This window comes from Cygnus atratus, chromosome 6 (genome assembly GCF_013377495.2).
Source record: "Cygnus atratus isolate AKBS03 ecotype Queensland, Australia chromosome 6, CAtr_DNAZoo_HiC_assembly, whole genome shotgun sequence".
NCBI lineage: Eukaryota > Metazoa > Chordata > Aves > Anseriformes > Anatidae > Cygnus > Cygnus atratus.
Window position 1 is genome coordinate 14,292,362 of NC_066367.1, and position 17,639 is coordinate 14,310,000.

The 17,639-nt window shown below is 45.8% G+C and overlaps 1 long non-coding RNA gene across 1 annotated transcript; it reads left to right on the forward strand.

The window, feature by feature from the left end:
- The first annotated feature begins 6,929 nt into the window (after positions 1-6,929).
- LOC126913350 (uncharacterized) lies at positions 6,930-10,712 on the forward strand. Its single transcript, XR_007708491.1, has 2 exons — positions 6,930-7,233; positions 9,992-10,712. It is a non-coding gene; the product is annotated as an uncharacterized LOC126913350 (long non-coding RNA).
- Positions 10,713-17,639: the final 6,927 nt, after the last annotated feature.

Consider the following 17,639-nt stretch of genomic DNA (forward strand, 5'->3'; position numbering starts at 1 on the left):
TTCTGTCAGGATCTGGGGCAGGGCGCTGGGAGGAAGGGGTGCTCCTCTCACGGGTCTGGCCTCCTCACTGGGCCTCCAGCGAGACACGGAGCGATGAGGGGCCAGAAGCAGAGGGGAGAGAGGAAGAAACTTTGTTCCCTCCTTGCTCTTGCAGCCACCCTGCTCTCTTCATTTCCTTCTTCTCTGTACCCCGTGACTGCAGACACTGCACGAGCCAGCGTGGTGGGAAGCGAGGGCTGCCAGCCTCCTCCTCGCAGTCAACCAGCACTCTCCTGAAGTGAATCACACTCTTTCCCTCCCCAGCAGCCTCCCTGAAGCAGGACCCTGGCCTCATTCACCCACTTACTACCAGGCCCTTCAGCTGACCTTAAAGAGGAACACACCTGCCTCTTGCTTTTAGTATTGCTGCTTGCAGTTTGCACACGTGTTGGGCTCGCTTTGCTGCTCCTCCAGCTCATGCGCAGGGCCAGCAGCTCCCACGTGTGCTGTCCCGGTTGCCCCAGCCGAGCACAGGTGCTCCCCGCAGCATTCTTGTCCTTCGCTTTGCACAGAAAACTCTGAAACAGAGCCACGTGCACACAACGCATGCTGCGCTCCATATGTGCCACTCTTTCAGGGGTTAACTACATTTTTAGTTAACCTGCATGTGCTGTTGATGGGATCTTTGCTGTCTTGATCAAGTGCCCATAGTTTCTTCAGGTGTTTTTTTGCCCAGCGACATGGTTTAACAGCAGATGTCATAAAGGCCACAGCTAGTGTTTGTGCACACCAAACTCCGTAAATGCCTATCGTGGTTGTCTGCATGATCATTGGCCATTTTTCCACCTCGATAGCTGGACGTTTTCTACAAGAGTGGGTGCCTAATGGGACCATCACCCATTGAACAGGAAAGGGAGGGCAGATACCAAGGTATTTTTTTATCAAGGACACACCTCTTACTCAATCCCAGTGCCGCTAAGAGCTCCAGTCCTTGCACGGAGCACACAAGAGGAAGGCTTACTGATGGCATCTTATCTTCTAAGCTGTTTGTGCTCATTTCAGGGACATTATGCCCAGCCAATCGACATGGTCAATCAACATATTGCAGTGGGAAATCACATTCCATGTGGCTTAGCTTCTGGTGAGACATGGCAGAAAGTTTGTCCTCATGTTCTTTAGCTGCAGGCTGCAGGCAGCTCTAATTTGCATTGGCAATCAGGAGCCTCCAAGCTGAAATTCTCCTCAGGGAGCAGCACTGTTTGCCAGCACAGGGCCACCTCTCCTGTTACACTGTGGGCACGTGTTTGTTGTAGGCATTGCTGTGCTGCTTTAGAGCTGCTAAAAGATTCCTGTTGTGACAGCAGCCTCACACACAGCAGTGCGAAGCGTTCCCTGCCAAGGGGAGGACTGGCGTGCCGCGAGTCCAGCTGTTCGGCGTGCCGCTGCCAGGGATCAGGTGTTACCTATTAGGGAATGTGCCTGTTGCCCTCCCGCCTCAGCATTTCTCTCAGGCCAAAACTGCCATCTTCTAATCTATTAAACTTGTGGGGTTTTACTGTAGTCATTAGTGTGATCAGAATGTGGAGACACTGCACAATGCCCGAATCTTCTGATAGCCCAAAAAAAGAAGGAGGGGCCCCTGTCCTGTGATGTCTTTCACCATCAGACTGACCCCAGGAAAGAGCAACCACTACCAAAATGGGCAGGATCATTCATTCCCTGCCCCCAAAGTCCCTAGCCTCATGCCTCTGCCTCCCTCGTAGCAGCACCAGCCCTTGTGCAGCTGTGCAAGCTAAATCATTTTCCTGCTGTAGTTCATCCCACAGCCAAATTAATGTCAGCGTCAGCATTAATTGGAGGGCAGGGGCAGGCTGGATGGCACTGCCTTTTGTTGGCGGTGCTGACTGAGAGCAGGTAAAGCGGATCATGAAAACACGGACTAAAAGATTACATGGAGCAAAACTCTTCTGACGGTCAAGGCAGAGCTCGAGTATTCCTCAAGGCTTTCACGTCAACCACGTGCATTTCATTTGTGTTTAAATCTTTCTGAGTCTTGACTCTCCAGTGCACCATATACAGTATATTTAATGTATAGTGAAGGTAATTAAATCCTAAACATGTGATCTGTGATATGGCTGGGCTGTGTGAGCAGTGACAGCTCAGTGAGTAAATCAATGGAATGAATCTTTAAAATAGAAATTTATTTCTGCAGTTGCCTGATGAGGCACTGGAGATTTACTCAGCTTTTACCTCAAAGGCCTCAAGTAATGACTGCAGTAGTAAAGTCTGAGAAGACGCCACATTTGCTGTGATAGAAAGGGCTGAAGGTGGGGCTGATTGAGCGATTGCTGTGGAAAATATCAGTGATATTGAATTTGGGCACGGGAACGTCTTCTAGAGACAGATCCACACAGGTCATTCCAGAGAGACAGGCATGGCAAGCAAATGGACTGGATTAAAGCTGGGCTGAGCTCCCCAAAGGATCAGACAACTCTGAGTATGTCAAGGACCTCAAGAGAGGAAGATTGGGGAAAGGGACTTCTGGGTGCCCAGGATTTCACTGCAGCTCTCTGTGTTTATAAGGTAAATCCTGCTGGATCATTAACAGCCATAGGAATGAGGAAGATGTGAGGAACCCCACTACGTGCCTGTGTGAGCAGCAGGCAATGCTCTGGGTGTTTGCCATCAGATACTTGCTCTGGAACGAACAGCTCTGGGCTTCAGGAATGCTCTGGCTGCACCCAAACGTGTTGTCCAGCAGCTGTGCCTTAGTGGTATTTAAATTCAGCAATGGGGTATTCCCTACCAGCTTGCTGTCCGCAGTAAGAGCAGCAGCACACTGAAGTTCAGCCAGAAGCGATGGCAGGAGTGGGGTCAGCCGTCCAGCTCCAGGTGTGGGCCATCGTCCCAGCGGCTGCGGGGAGCCAGCGGGTGCCCTCACCAAGGGGCCCACGCATCCTGAGCGAGGACATTCCAGTACCAGCTCCAAGCAAGCAGTTTGGATGCAGCCACACGGTTTGGGAGACTGCAGGCTTTTCCCAGGGCTGTTCCCGGACCTATTTTATCTACTAACAGACACAAGTCATACAGTCCAAAATGAGATTTAGCCACAGGGAAATGGTGCAGAAGGAGCTTTTTTTACAAGCTTCCTGAGCAGATGTTCCTGTAACTCTGGGGTTTGGCACCCTGAGGCTTTATAAATAAGTCATGAGATTCTTCCCTTCTAGGAAGAACATACCTCTTACATTAAAGAGTGGGCCTCAGATCTTAGAAGCATCACTAGCTTTTCCCTTCCCTCCCCCTTAAATACACCCACATATTCATGCTTCGCATTTGTAGTGTGGTCATCCTCGCCATTGCCTTCCGGCCAGGTTTCGTAATCTTTGAATCTAGTATTTGTAAACAGGGCTGTGATTGCTGTTGTCACAAGAAGAGACGGTTGCTGACCGCAGTAGCTTGCCTGCCCAGTAGATGAGGAAAGATAAATTAGCATGTGGGGGTGAATCTCAGTTGAATTTCTCTGAATTCAGCTTTCCCCAAAAATATTTAACTATAGTCAATTAGGTAAAAACTCTGCTATAAATGGACAACAAAGAAAAATTAACTTAAAAACAAGGAAAATTGAGTTGAGTGCACGCTGCTGTTTTCATCAGACCTCGTCAGTAGATGGGCAGGGCCATACAGATCCTTACGCCTTTCCCCTTTGGCAAGAGTGTTAGAAGTTGTCATGCAGTGTATTCTTAGAAAAGCATCTGCCATTCCTTCCTGAAGAATTCGTTTCTCGCAAGCCCTCCCCCTTTTCTGTGTGAGAGTTGTGGGTTTGTTCGAAGCGTCATTGTCAAACAGCTCCGCCACAGCCAAATGTCACTTGGCATGCTGCATTCTCAGAAGCAGCAGCACTGCGCCCTGGGCACGAATGACGACATACCGAGGGTGACTATGAAACACGCGTGAGCCCAGTCTTTCCTTTCATAGCCTCCTCAGCGCTGCTGGTTTTTGCTTGAATGCTGAGTGAATGTGCAGCACAGCTGGGTCCCCCTGTCATATGTCATCAAGAAGGGAATGTGCACCATGTCTTCTCTCCTCCATGTTGCTCACAGCCGTGCCGGGCTGACCACAGCTCAGAGCTCGCTGCCCTTCTGTGGGTGACAGACCCGTTGTCACCATGTCTGGTTGCAGAGACTTGTGTGACCACATACGAGGGACAGGGAAACATGCTGTCACTGTCACGGGGACCAGCCCAGAGCTTGAGCAGATCCAGCCCTCCACGTTGCTTCCTCCCTGCTCAGGCAAGGCAGCAACAAGCTCCTGTCAGCAGGGAAGGCGCTGCGGGCGTAACATCCTTGCAGCTATTCAGGCGGAAGCACCGCATAGAAAAACCCTCGAAGTCCTGTGGCCTTACACCGGGAATCAGCACAGCGTTCAGGCTGCCACCATGCTGGGCCAGGGCCCTTCAGCCTCAGGGTGGGCTGTCAGAGCGGTGTGCAAGCCAGCCCAGGACTGCTTTCAGAGCCACGTTTGTGCAGAACCTAATCTGCCAGGGAGCATTTCATCATCACCATGCATTGCTCGGTGCCGCTGTGGTTGTAACTCCGAGCTGTCTGTTGTGGGGCTGAAGGAGCGTCGGTGCAAACTGGAGCGAGGGGAGAAACCCACGGTTTGTCAGTAGTTTGGGAGCTTAAGGGGAATGTGGGGAATATCTCCTACTCCCCTGGATGGGGTCACATTCAGCCTGCACGCATTTGAGCCAGGAAGCACAAGATTAAACCAGGAACTGTTGACTAGATCAAGCAAAACTTGTTCCTGGGTTTTGCACCATTAGGCTTTGCTGTCAGAGCCAAGTGAGCACTATAGAGTGAAAGAGTTACGAGAGCTGTGGAGAACCTCCTGGAGCCACCTGGGCACTCATTCTGTGTTCACAGAAAGAAGGAATCAGCTAACAGACCCCCGATCCTCCTCTCCCTCCCCACATCCTCTTGTGTGGGAACTGTCTGGGCCAGGCCTGGGAGACCTCTGCTACTCAGCCCAGAAAGTCACTGCTTGCAAGAGCGTTTGCTGCTTTCGGAAATGCATCACATTCCTGGGGACCCTGGGGAGAGGCCGGCCGCGATCTCAGCAGAAGAGGCACCTTTTCCCACGTACTGTTTTCCTAGGCTCGGTTACAAACTGCCCACATTGCAGAGAGGATTGCAGCCCCTTGTGCTTAGCAGCGCGCCAGAGTAGATGGTTTGCCAGAAGGGATGCACAGCTTCCAGCTACATGACTTCCTCTTCTTGCAGCAGCACAACTAGGTGCATGGCCCAAAACTGAGGCAAACCGTGTCCCAAAATCTGTAGGGAGCTGCTAGCTCCTTCTTCCATGTGTGCCTTTAAGGGCAGAAGGAGCATTTCGATCTGTAAGGATCAGCAGGTGGGGAAACACTGCTCACTCAGGCCCCAGGATCAGTCACCCCTCCCAGCTGCACCCCGCTGCTCCCAGGCTGTCCTGGTTTCAGTTAGGACAGAGTTAATTTTCTGCAGCCTGCCTCGCCAAATCTGAGGCCACGGTGCGGGGAAAGGAGATGATAGCATGATCGTGGCTTTCTGCAAGATCTGGATGCTGCTGAAGCCCGGTGCTTTTCCATCAGTACAGCCTCCAGAGCAAGTAGGAGCACGCTGAATCTGCTGGCTGGAGAGCCTGGAGAATTAAAATGTGGCCTCTTCAACCCCACAGGAGCATTTCTTGCTTAATATCTGTGACTCAAAAGCTCCTGTGAAAGAATGAATCCTTTTTTTAGTCTGGGGACGGTGCTGACACACTGTACAAACACGACAAGTTTAAAGGCAGGGAAATGACTTGCAGATTTTATTTCTTAATGAAATTTCAGTCCTTTAAAATCACTCTGCCTTACACACTTGTGTCATAGTTAACAAAGCAAATTAATTTCTAGGTATAGTGCACATACAGTGATTTATTTAAAAGGTGGTGGTTCCTGTTTTATTCTGAGAGCAAGAAAGGCATTGGTGAGCATTATATTTCAGGATCATATTCTGTATTTCCTTATTTCTTCTCATATCATTAGATGTTCCATTTAATTCTTGATTAATTTATCTCCTTCTTTTTTCTTTATCTTTTTATAGCTTAAAGGCTACCCACGTGCAGAAGCTTAGTTTGCTTTATTATTTTGAGGACTTGGCTTGAAGCTATATATATATGTATATTTTTAACCAAAACTATATCTACCCTTTATCAATTGCTAGCTGTCATTTACCATGTTACTCAACCTTTGCATGCAAAAGCTCACTGGTGTACTGCAAAAATACACTGTCTGACTTTTTAGCACACATCTTCTCTACCATAGTTAGCAACTGACCAAAGAAAAATCCCCTCTCTGAACACTGCTGAGTCACCATCCAAATATTCCAGCTTTCCAACACGATCAATCAGACTATGAGTCCAAATGACCCCTGAATACTGGGTGGGTAACATTCCTACCTGAGATGACGAAAGCTGTGAGGTTTAGATTCCCCCTGTTTTCAAGGGAAAAGCTGAATTGCTGTAAAGTCAAATAAAAACTGAAAAAGTAAACAGAGCTGAGCTGTTGCTTATGCCTTTCCCCCTGTGAGACGTGGTTACGTCAGGCAACACCTCAGACTCCTGTGAGTGTTGTAGCTATTAGAGGATGTTTGGGTGTCCAGATAGATGAGCAGTGTGCCTCCTTGGCCCCCAGGATTACCCTACATGAGTTATTGTACAACTGATATGGTTATCTGAGCAGCCATGATGCAGAGACAGGGAGTTTTGTGAGGCTATTTGAGCTAAATATCTCTTTGGCAGCTGCTTCTGCGAAGCTCTAGGCACAATAAAGCCTTTTCATTCATTTTCTCTTAGTGATCACTCAAGCCCACAGAGTTGTTCTTCCCCCGAGGGCTTCCCTTAGCTTATGTCTCTCTTCCTCTGTGAAATCTTTGTGAGTCTTGAGCCCAACAGCAGCAGCCTGTGTGAGGAGCTGGGTGAGGATCTTCTTGCTGTGGGTTCACGGCATAGTTTCACTCCAGCCAGAAGCAGATGGCCTTCAAGGACTGCAGAACCAATGTGCTTTCCACGACTTCTGTTCAACTAGTCAGAGAAAACCCTTGGAGTTAGCTAGGCAGGACTTAAGAGTGGTGGATGAGGTTGTGCTGTTATTAATTAGCATGTTCCAGCAGATCAGAGCCAGCAGACAGAGCCCCATTCCTGGCAGTAGGGTGAATCGGGGCACAGCATCTGTTGTAGGTGAGTATCAGAACATCACCACTGACAGCACAGCAAGCTCTGGCTGCAGTTCTTGTTTGATTAGATGGCAATGAATGATGAGGACAGAAACAGTCTCTCTAGAAACATCACTCTAATGCCTCAAAATTTTTAAATGCTTGCCTATTTTCTGTTGTGTAATGTGCTCATGGAAGTGGCTGCTGGGTGTAGTAGAGTTGTGTTAAACAAACATACAACCTTTATAACAGAGGGAAGTGCTGCTGTGGTTGCACGATGGAGTATCCAGTAGGAAATCTTAATTGAGGTACTGACTAGCTTTAAGACAGCTTTAATTCTGGTTCAAAGTACATTTAATATTTTCTGTCAGTGCTATAGTGATGTGCTTTTTATTCTTTATTTTTCCCGTTTAGTCTGGCAAATGGACAAAACAGTGTCAGAAACATTTAAAAATCAAGTTGCAAAAGGGGGTGAAACATTTCTGTTCTCAAAATAGCAGTTTCTTTTGAAGCTGTTGAACAAGATAGATTTATCCGGGGGAGGGGGGAGGAGGATAGGCAGGAAACACTGCCTCCTTTAAAGATGGTTCCCTGAACCGTGACAAAGAAGTCTGCACTGGAAAAATTTCTCCTCTAAAATGATTTTTCCGCACCATCTTGACCAGTCCAGCTTAGGCAAGGGTCACTCCACATTTGAAGTGTCTGAGTCTGAATATCCAGGTGTGGGTGACAGCAAACAGGAACGTTCACTTAGAGAAAAGCTCCCACTGCTCTCGTCAGTGGGGCTTGGAGGTCACCACAGCACTTGGAGGAGCAGCAACCAGTTTTCTACCCACCTGTGAGGAAATACTTGCTCTTCTACATATGGATGTCAGTGTGATAACTTGTTACTCCCTGTCCAGACCACCCTTCCTTTCCAGCTGATGTTGTGGACTAGGCCACTGACAGCCATGCAAGCGTATAATTCACCTAGGATTTCTGGCAGAATAGCCAGCTCAGAAAATGAACCGAAGAGAAGGTAGAGTGAAACACAAGTGATGGATAGCCTTTTCCCTTGGAGCTGCCTGAGGCAGGCTGCTAGCCAATGCAGATGTCTTCATCTAAGGTCATTTTACAGAGCCCCTTTCAAATCAGCAGAGAGAAATAATCTGTTTATTGGAGATGTCTAACTTAGATGAGATGAACCCCATTTCTTTAGGCTCTCTGTCACAGGCCATAACTATGAACTCACTGTACTGTCAATTATAGAACTACATAAAATGTCTGAAATATAGGCATTTTAAACCACATGAACTGAAAACTTACAACAATGCCATTTTTTTGTGAGTAAACAAAGAAACTAGGAAAATAGGGGAAAGGGTCTCTGCAGAATCCTCATATGCAAATAGATCCTGGAATCAGTTTGATAGGAGCAAAATAATGGAACTCAGATCCTTGGAGATTTGACATCAAGTCATTAGTCAAGCTAACTTATTTCTAGGGCAAAATGTTCATGAGTATAAGGTGCCCGGGTGTAGAAGACAGCTGTAATAGTTACATGATGATAGCAAATGAAAAGGAGAAGCAAAGAGAATACACTATCTCCCATGTAGATTTAAGTATTGTGCTCCTTCACTGAGCACTGCTCTTTCCCAGTTTTCATTTTTTGCAACAACAAGTCTCTCATTTCTTCCACCAGGGTGTTACTTTATTGTGCACCAGAGGAGGGAGATACATGCCCACAAACCTTCTGAGAAACACATTTACAGGAAATAAAAAACACACAAGCGTCTTTCTGCCGCACTGTCTCTATGTGGAGAGCAAGTCCTTACTCTCTTTCTCACCCAGTAAATACCTTAGCTCAGGACTAAACTCATACTGACTATTGACAATGTAGTAGCCTACATAATGATCATCACATAGCCTTCACCAGGTGCTGCAATGCATGAGTATTATCTGAGGAAATGATAGCCCACTGAGTGTCATGCAAAAATGACAATCACCGCTGTTCTAAGTCCATCTTTCTAATTGCTTTGCTGGCAGATGGATTCTGCACAGGATCTCGTTTACTCACTGCGGGCTGCCTTTGTTTTTTCACACTTTCTAATCACATAATTCAGTATGGTTTGCAGATACATCACACTGCATACACATGCACACCACTGAAAAGATCTCATGGCCTTTTTTTCTGCAGTGTATGGAGTTGCTGCATACTGGTAATTTAACCCTTCAGAACCTAAAACAACTCCCTAGAAAAGGAAACAGATTTTGCACAGGTATGGAATGACATTTTAGCTTTGACATAGCGGAGAAACTTCCACTTCCTTCTAATCAAATGAGCGTCCCTTCTCTCCATCCTCCCTGCCATGTGAAAGAAATAAAAGGTTGACAGTCAGACTCTCCATTTAGATGAAAGATTCAAGCTGTCTCCTGAAATACTTTTCAAGTAAGAGCACCTGCAAACGTTTTGCAAAATGATTTCCTTTATTCAGTAGGGAAAAGATAAGATGATCCAACATTTTGGTCTCATATGGGGCTCCCTCAAAGTATATGGAAAATTCAAAGGCTTTTAAAAGAATCCATGTCCTGAAAACTTAATGGATTATTTAGTTGGCATGCATAGTTCAGCCTTATAGTGCCTGAATTGGTCTCTGCTGGTACATCCTGATTTATTTAAATCACTTTCAGGTACTTGTCTGTCTGGAATAGGAATCTCATATTGATTTGTGTTTTTGTTGCTTCAGTCTGATTCCTTGAAGAGCTTCTTGTCCTTCTTGCTTTTTTTTTTTTTTTTTTTTCAACAGAAGGTTGCTTTGAAGGTGCAGCTGTTCTTTGCGCATCTCACTCTTCACAGCAAGACTTCCCATATTCTCTGGACCCAAGGTGCTGCCAAGAGGATGGCTGAATTTCTTCTGAGGTTTTGAAGGAACTCTTCTTCACATGACTGTCCTATCCACACGCAGGACTCACCAAGCCACATAAAGAGGGCTTTGCTTTAGGAACAAACTAACTTACAAGGTGCCATACTGTTTCCTTGGGGAATGAGATTCCTGCTGCAGCACGGAGGGCATCCCTTCCTGCAGTTAGTGTCATCAGGGAGATTCAGTGTGTGATGGGCAAAATCAGCACATGCTGATGTTGAGAAGAGGACACAGTGCTTCAGCTTTCATTCAGCATCACCGTAGCCAACCTGCTTGTCCTCTACGTCAATATTTGCAAGCACAGCTACAACCTGCAGGCCAATGGGCTGTAGATGACAAACTTGTTTAGACCCAAGGAAGGGAGTGTTCCTTTGAAATAAAAGGTTTCTGATAACAGGGTGTCACTGCTGAAATCTAAATTAACCTGATGCAATTGCCAAGGCTTCCTCACTACAGAAAGAGGTTAATTAAGCAGCAGTCCCTTCTTCTGTGCAGTGTCATCTTTGAGTGAATAATAACGTGAGTTGGAGACTACAGTGCATAATGCCATTAGGTTTATTACTCCCGTTTTACGGCTTGCAATAAAGAAGACTGTTGCAATTAATGAATGAAGTGGGTGCAATGCTGCAATCAAGGCCAGAATGGCGCATAAAATACAGAGCCCAGTTCTGTACCTCAGTCACATGCTGGCAGGAAGAGGCACCATAGCTTGTGAGGAAAGGAAAATGAGATCTTCTCCCTCTCCCTTTCAGTGCAAAGAAATCTCTCCTTCACACGTGCATCCGGCAGCTTCCTACCAAAAGTCTTCAGGAATGATACATGGGAGAAGAGAGGAAGTTAATGAAAGTGTCAGTACCCAAGAAGAGGGAGAATGTTGTATCACTTAGCCAGAAATTTGAGACAGTCCTCTGCAAATTCCTTGCTATGGCAGGTTATGCTGCTACGAAAAGAAAAAAAAAAAAAAAAAAGATGGGTCCAGTTCCAAATTTCATGCTCATGCACCAGCATAAATCCCATACAGTCACCACTGACAGTTCAGTGTTATGTAGCTGAGATGTAGAATGTTTCCTCTTCTCAAGCATTTATCTGGTACCTGACTGAACAGAAAGCTAGATAAGCCCACAAGGTGCTCACAATATATATTCCTTTCTTTTTATGCCTTTTTCCTTGGTTGTACACACAGTTTCAAAGCAAACAGCCACACATGCCAATCACATTACAATTCCTTACATTTTCTTATATTCTATTTTCAAATCCATCAGCTCTCACCTGTTTTTCTTTTGACCTTTAAACTCTTCAGGGCATGGAATATTACTTTTCAGCTTGTACAGTGTGAAGAAAAGACATCTTTGACTATTACTGTAACATAAGTGCATATTTGTGATCACAGTGATTGCAGTTGCAGAAAAATGGAAATCATAAAGATTATTTCTCAAAGCTCCTGTTAAAGGCCATGAGATGATTGCTAGCTAATGAGAGAAACATATTTCTTTCAGGGCAAGCTAGTGTGTCATGAAGGCTGTATGTCTTCATTTGGAGCAGCTAGGTTTGCTGGAAACAAGATACCACTGCCAGATGGAGCATAGGTCTGTGTGCTTATGTTGTGATGCAAAATGCATGTGAAAAGCCTCAAGAGTTCTGGGACCCCAGGATGAGGCAAGACAGTTAATAAGATGCAGTTTCTAAGAAAGCTGATGGGTGCATTCAAATAGCAAGTTTCCCCATGCATGTTTTTTCCCATTAGAAAGGGCCATGCTTTGCCAACCAGAGAGCAGGGCAATCAGCAGTCGCTGAGAGCAGCACGGGCTATTTGTGCAAAGAGACCTTACACTGAGCAAAGTGGGGAAATAGCAAAATGATGCTGGCATGACTGTAAAAGAAGCATAATATATTCACAGAACTGCCTATATGTGTATATGTTAACACCTTCCCGACCATAAACACACCTTCCCCATGGGGAAAAAGCATTTTTATATGTGCTACTTTTTAGAAGAGGCTTTCGGAGATCCGTAAAAGATCTTCCTTCTGGCCTTTGGGATACATTCATTTGTCTTCTTGCTTGTGTATGTGTGCTTGAAAAGCACTCTGTTCCTCCTCCTGATATCATCCTCTGTACTGTGATGCTGCAAAGTTGTTGAGTCAAGCATCAGCAATCCTCCCTCTCTGTGGAACAGCTTCAGAGCAGCACAGTGCTTAAATACAGTGTGAGGGGATTACCTGTGGTTTCTAGGTTGTGAAATGAGAGATATCTCTTACAGAGCTCTCTGCTGATAACGCTTTCTTGTCTTCTCTTTGATGGTGTTTTGTGTAGCCATGTAAGTAACTGATAAAGTGAAGAATAAATGCTGGTAAGACCAAGGCTGTGACAGCCAGATATGTTCCAAGGGGTAAACAAGAGACCCATAAGGAAGGAAGTGGAATGTGTGGAGGATAGAAATCAAGAACATAGACTTGTTTCTCTCCCAGTCCCTCCAACTTGATGTTTGTTTCGATAATACTTTCCCCTCCGTAGCTTTCAGTCCTGACATTTGCTGAGGAATGGACTTGGAATCTGATGTAACACCTTCTAAAGTTAGCACTGTCATTTGTGCTACAATATGAAGGTCTTGACTAAGACTTAGGGTCCCAAATACTGTACAAAAATGTAATGACTAGTAACACATAGCCCAAAGAGCTTGCCGTGTCGGTAAGAAAGGTGAATGGGAAGAGAAGTGTCAACGAAAGGGCCAGAAGCTCAGAGGCAGTACTGAGGATAAAGCTTATCTGTCTCCACTTTTCTGTGTCATCTCTAGCATTGCACTGTGTCTGCCGAATCTTTCTGATGACCACTCAGCCCAGTTGATCTTGCCAACAAATTGTGAAGTTGGAGGGACAGAAGGTGTCTTAGACTGGCTTTGTATCTACCCAGAGATTCAAAGAGCTTCAGGACATCTGCAGGAATAAATGAAGTTCAGTTTGTTCTAGTGAGTAGCAAATATGTTGTAGGTTAATAGGCATAGCAGAATGGATTTTTTAATGTTTGTGTCATACTTATCTTTATTCTTGCTATACATGAGTATGCTTGCTATTTGTGCAAGAATAAATTGTAGACCAATGTAATCTTGGTAGGCAATGCAAGTTCCATGGTTAACAGGGGGAATGTATGACTAGACTGCTCTGTCCATACCCTGGCAATCTTCATGAGGAAGGAAAATGTGTGTCTGAACCTGCTCCCAAGCCAGTCATCACCTTCACTTGCCTCCTTGCTGTGAAATTAGGCATATTCCTGATCTTCCTGAAAAGCAATGGGGACAGATGACCTTCACAACAGTCAGCCTGCTGGTGCAAACACATTCTGACACAGATCTTTGGCTTTCTGCTGCCTTCAGTTTGCCATGCTCCCAGACCACAGTGTACTGCCATGGCCCTTTACACCTTCAATCCCACAGCAGCAGACAAGTCATCTCCTTCCCAACTTCATTTTCTGGTAATGAAATGCTGTGATCCTCTGTCCACAAGTGTTAGGGGACAGCTTGGATTATGGACAGTCTGTGACAGATGGGCAACTTTGTGACCACAGAAGAACTCACTATGAAGACAAAACAAAACAACCCTGCAAGTGATGAGACAGGGGTTTGGTCCTTTTGTTGCTGAGAAGCAGGCGGATCCATGCAGGACACGCAGACACACGCTGGCCATTTCTTGTGGTGCAAGAAGGTAGGGGAGGAGAGGAGAAATGCAGGGCCTGTAAAAGCATCGGGCTCTGCAGCTGGTGTCTGGGAAGCCCAGCTGGGAGGTCTGAGCTGTGGCAGAAGAGTAGAAATGAAACTGCAGCTGTGACCAGAATGGCCATTTCCTGGCTCAGACCACAAGTTCCTCGTGTTCCTGTGGGGCAGGGGGGCCCAAGATGCCCACACACACGTCGTGTGTTCCAGCTTGGTGTGATGCAGTAGGTACCAGAGGCCCAGATCTGCTTCCTGCCCTCATAGCTGCTGAGCTTCATAGCTCTGCATGAAGACCACCCTGCCTCTGCTTCCCTCTTATTTTCTTGGTGTTACTTTTTTTTTTTTCATTTTTAAGCACCTCAAGCACATCACTTGGCACATCACTCCTGTGTGTTTGTCCATGTCACACGTACAGCTTCTAGCCTGACATAGCACAGCCCCAGTGCTTTCCAGACGGTACCGTAGCAGAGGTGATGCCTGGAGAGGCCAGGCAGGATGAGCCCCCTGACACTCCAGCTGGGAGAGGAGGGACCCGAGAGTGCCAGCTGGCATTCCCGGTGCTGGTGCTGATGAGTCACCCACGTGTGCACTGCGACTGCGGGGGCGGCCTTTCCAACACCTGCGACATCCCTTGCACAGTCTCTCAGCTTCCTGTTCCCAGTGCAAGTGCCGTTTGCCTTTAGCAAGTTAAGCCTGTTGCTCCCCTGCGCTTTTCCTCCTGCCTTGGATCCTTTAGCATTTTACTGTGTCTTTGCAGTCTACATGCATCTGAGATCCAAACCCAGAACGATTACAGCCAGAGCTCACTCCTAACCAGTCTGAAAATGATATTCAGATGCTAGTGCTCATGCCATTCAACCAGAGGCACTGGTCTAATCAGTGCCCCACATTTCATGGGTCTTTGGTTCTGATATTTTTCTTGTGCCGTTCTCTAGCCAAAAGTGCTAAACATCAGTTTGTTGATGCAGACTGCAAACCAGCATTTATGTGAGGGAAGAAGACACTCCCACAGCAGGTTGCACAGTTGTGTGACTTTCTCACCCAACTGATCATACTAACAGCAATTGGATTCCTCCCCTCGGTATAACGGGCACAACAACTTGTCATTTGCAAGAACAAGGAATGAATAATTATTGACCAAGCATTCATTATGGCAGCTACCAAGAACAAGTGAGTTTAATTTTTGTAAAGAGGTCTGTTTAGTGGGGCAGGTGAAAGTCACATTTTGCACCTGGGCAAGAAGAATTAGGTCCTTGGTTTTCTTGGGCTGTGGCTGGGGCACAACAAGAGTGCAAAATGCCCTCTTGCTTGCTGAAAAACTGTAAGAAAAACTGTAGCAGAGCCACAGAGAATCCACTCCCTGATCTGCAGTTGGAAAGGGATGGTTGTCAGCGTTTTCACTGAGCTTAGTGCTAAAAGGGAAAGTCTTCTCAATATATCTCAAATCCAGGGCTAGAACAAATTATAGCAAGTTTGGAGGTGGGAAAAAAATCTTCTTTTTTAAATACAGATCATCTGAATTTATTTTTGTTCAGTTTTCTGGTACTTCTTATATCTCAGAGGATGGTGAGTTGATCCAGGCAAGTCAGCACACAGCCAAGGCAAACGTCATTAATGTAGAGATGTCTTAGACCCCATGAGCGTACTGTGCTTGATGTCTAAGGCACTTGTACTCACTCTGGGTTATTATTATTACTTTTTTTAGTTATTTATATAATGATGGGGAGAAAAGACAGAAGCTTGTATCTGTGTTTGTATAGCTGGTTGCATGTTCATACATAAAGTATCCCTTAGTAGTTCCAATGTAGATATCTTTTCTTTAAACCTTTCTTTCTTAAAATAGTAATTTCTCATGTCATGTATGCAGCAAGCAGCATTTAACTGTGTGTAGAAATTCACTCTGTCACAGCCACAAGCATGCAAGCACAGAAGAACCACATGTTCCACATACTCTACACAGATACTAACACTCGTGCCATAGGTGGTGACCCAGGGCTTCCAGTTTCTGCTAGCAGCCCTCAATAGCAGCCTGAACAAAATGTTCTTCTGTAAACTGATTGCACAGCAGATAAATCCCCATAGTTCAGCAGATGGGAAGTGAGGGAGGGAAAATCAAATTCCGTGCCGTGGGAGCCAGGCTATCTTAGTGATTTGCAAATGACCTCGATGATCTGCAGGCTTTCTGGGCTCTTGATGTTGCTCAAGTCCCTCTGTCTCCCACTCTCTTGAACTCTCTCAGCATAGCAAAGCTAAGGAAATCCAGGAGACTAAATTCAGTGCTGCAGATTAGTGACAGGAAGGAAATTGGATATGCATGAATTAAACAAGACCATTTGCCTTCTCTGATCTGCAGATGTTTTTTCTCTCAGAAATGCAACTTCTTTTTTTGCAGGTGACACCCACACATCTCCTTCACTTACTGGCGATGATAATAAAGGAGATAAACAACTGGAGCTCATGCAGTTAGACTTAATCTTTGTATGTCATCGTCACCAAGCAAAGCCACAGCAATAAGAAAACAGAGCTGTTTTGTGCTGCTCGCTTCTAACTGACATTTCCTCACAGACCAAGTTGCTCAAGTAACCTGTGGACTCTTTGAACTTCATCTTGTGCTTGCTACCTTTCACAGTGTGTTGGTACTGCCGTGCAGTGCAGAGCTGCAGTAGATACATCCTGTGCTTATATCCTGGTTCTCATTTTGCCTCTCTGCCTCAGTGGTTTGAAATCAGATTGCAGAACTACAACAGAAATGCCTTCATAAGAAAGGAAAAAAAAAGAGTAACAAGAAAGGAAAGGAATACTCTGATTTTAAAACCGTATACTGCAGGTGGAATGTAGGATTTGTAAGTAACAGGTCCTTTAGTTAAGAAAGGAGAAAAGGCAGAAATAAATGTATTAAAAAAATCCTTTTTTAGTTAAACATATATACATAGTTAGTTTGATTTTAATAATCTCAGGAAATAACCACAGATTCTCCATCCTTCCAAGGACTGCTTTTATTGGAAATTCACTGGAGCTTCAGTCCAAACTAATGCATTTCTCTAGCTGCTGGAGACAAGCCCTGGAGTCACTTAACTCCACTTTTCCTGCAGTCTGCCATTCAGCTGTCCTGCCTTCCCAGCCTGCTGTGGTTTATTTGGCCACTGCCCTATGAATATAATTTGCTGCTTTTGTCTCAAAAGTTTCCTGGGACTCAACTGTGTGCCCAAGTCTGCTCACAGGACCCAACCAGTGCGGTTAGTTCCTCATTGGTGCAGCCTGTGCACTAAAAAGTACTTCTTGAGGCAAGAAGGACCAGGGTGTTTTTAATACTGTTATTTCTAGTATGTGGCCAGGGAGAGGCAGAAGTCTGCTTTGCGTAGTGCATCCTGCAGCTGGTTTGTTCATTGCTGTTCCCTGCGGAACTGTTCCAGAGTTCCACTGAAGTGGTTTCAGGGTGGTTTCTCCATTAACCCCTTTTTGCTTCTCCCACCCTTAGTGGTGGGTTGCTCCATCACAGGGCTGGACTTGAAATTAGTGTCAACTGTGTGTGTCTGCAGCAGGGGCAGTGGTTATTCCCTTGCTGTCCAAGGCTGTATCTTCGCAGTGTCATCCTTTATTCTTGTTGTTAAGAGAAAACATTGGCGTTACTTCAGCATGCTGCTAATGAGAAAAAGAACTAGCTGGGATAATGCTCCCAAAGTTGACATTCTGCCCTGGACTTCAGCCTCTGTCCCTGTGCATCAGCAGCAGATGAGCTATGCAAAGAGAGCAATGATTTCAATTCTCCAGCCAGTTTTGACTTGGCTGGGAAAGGCTGAGAAGCCCACGAAGAAATGCAAGCAGCC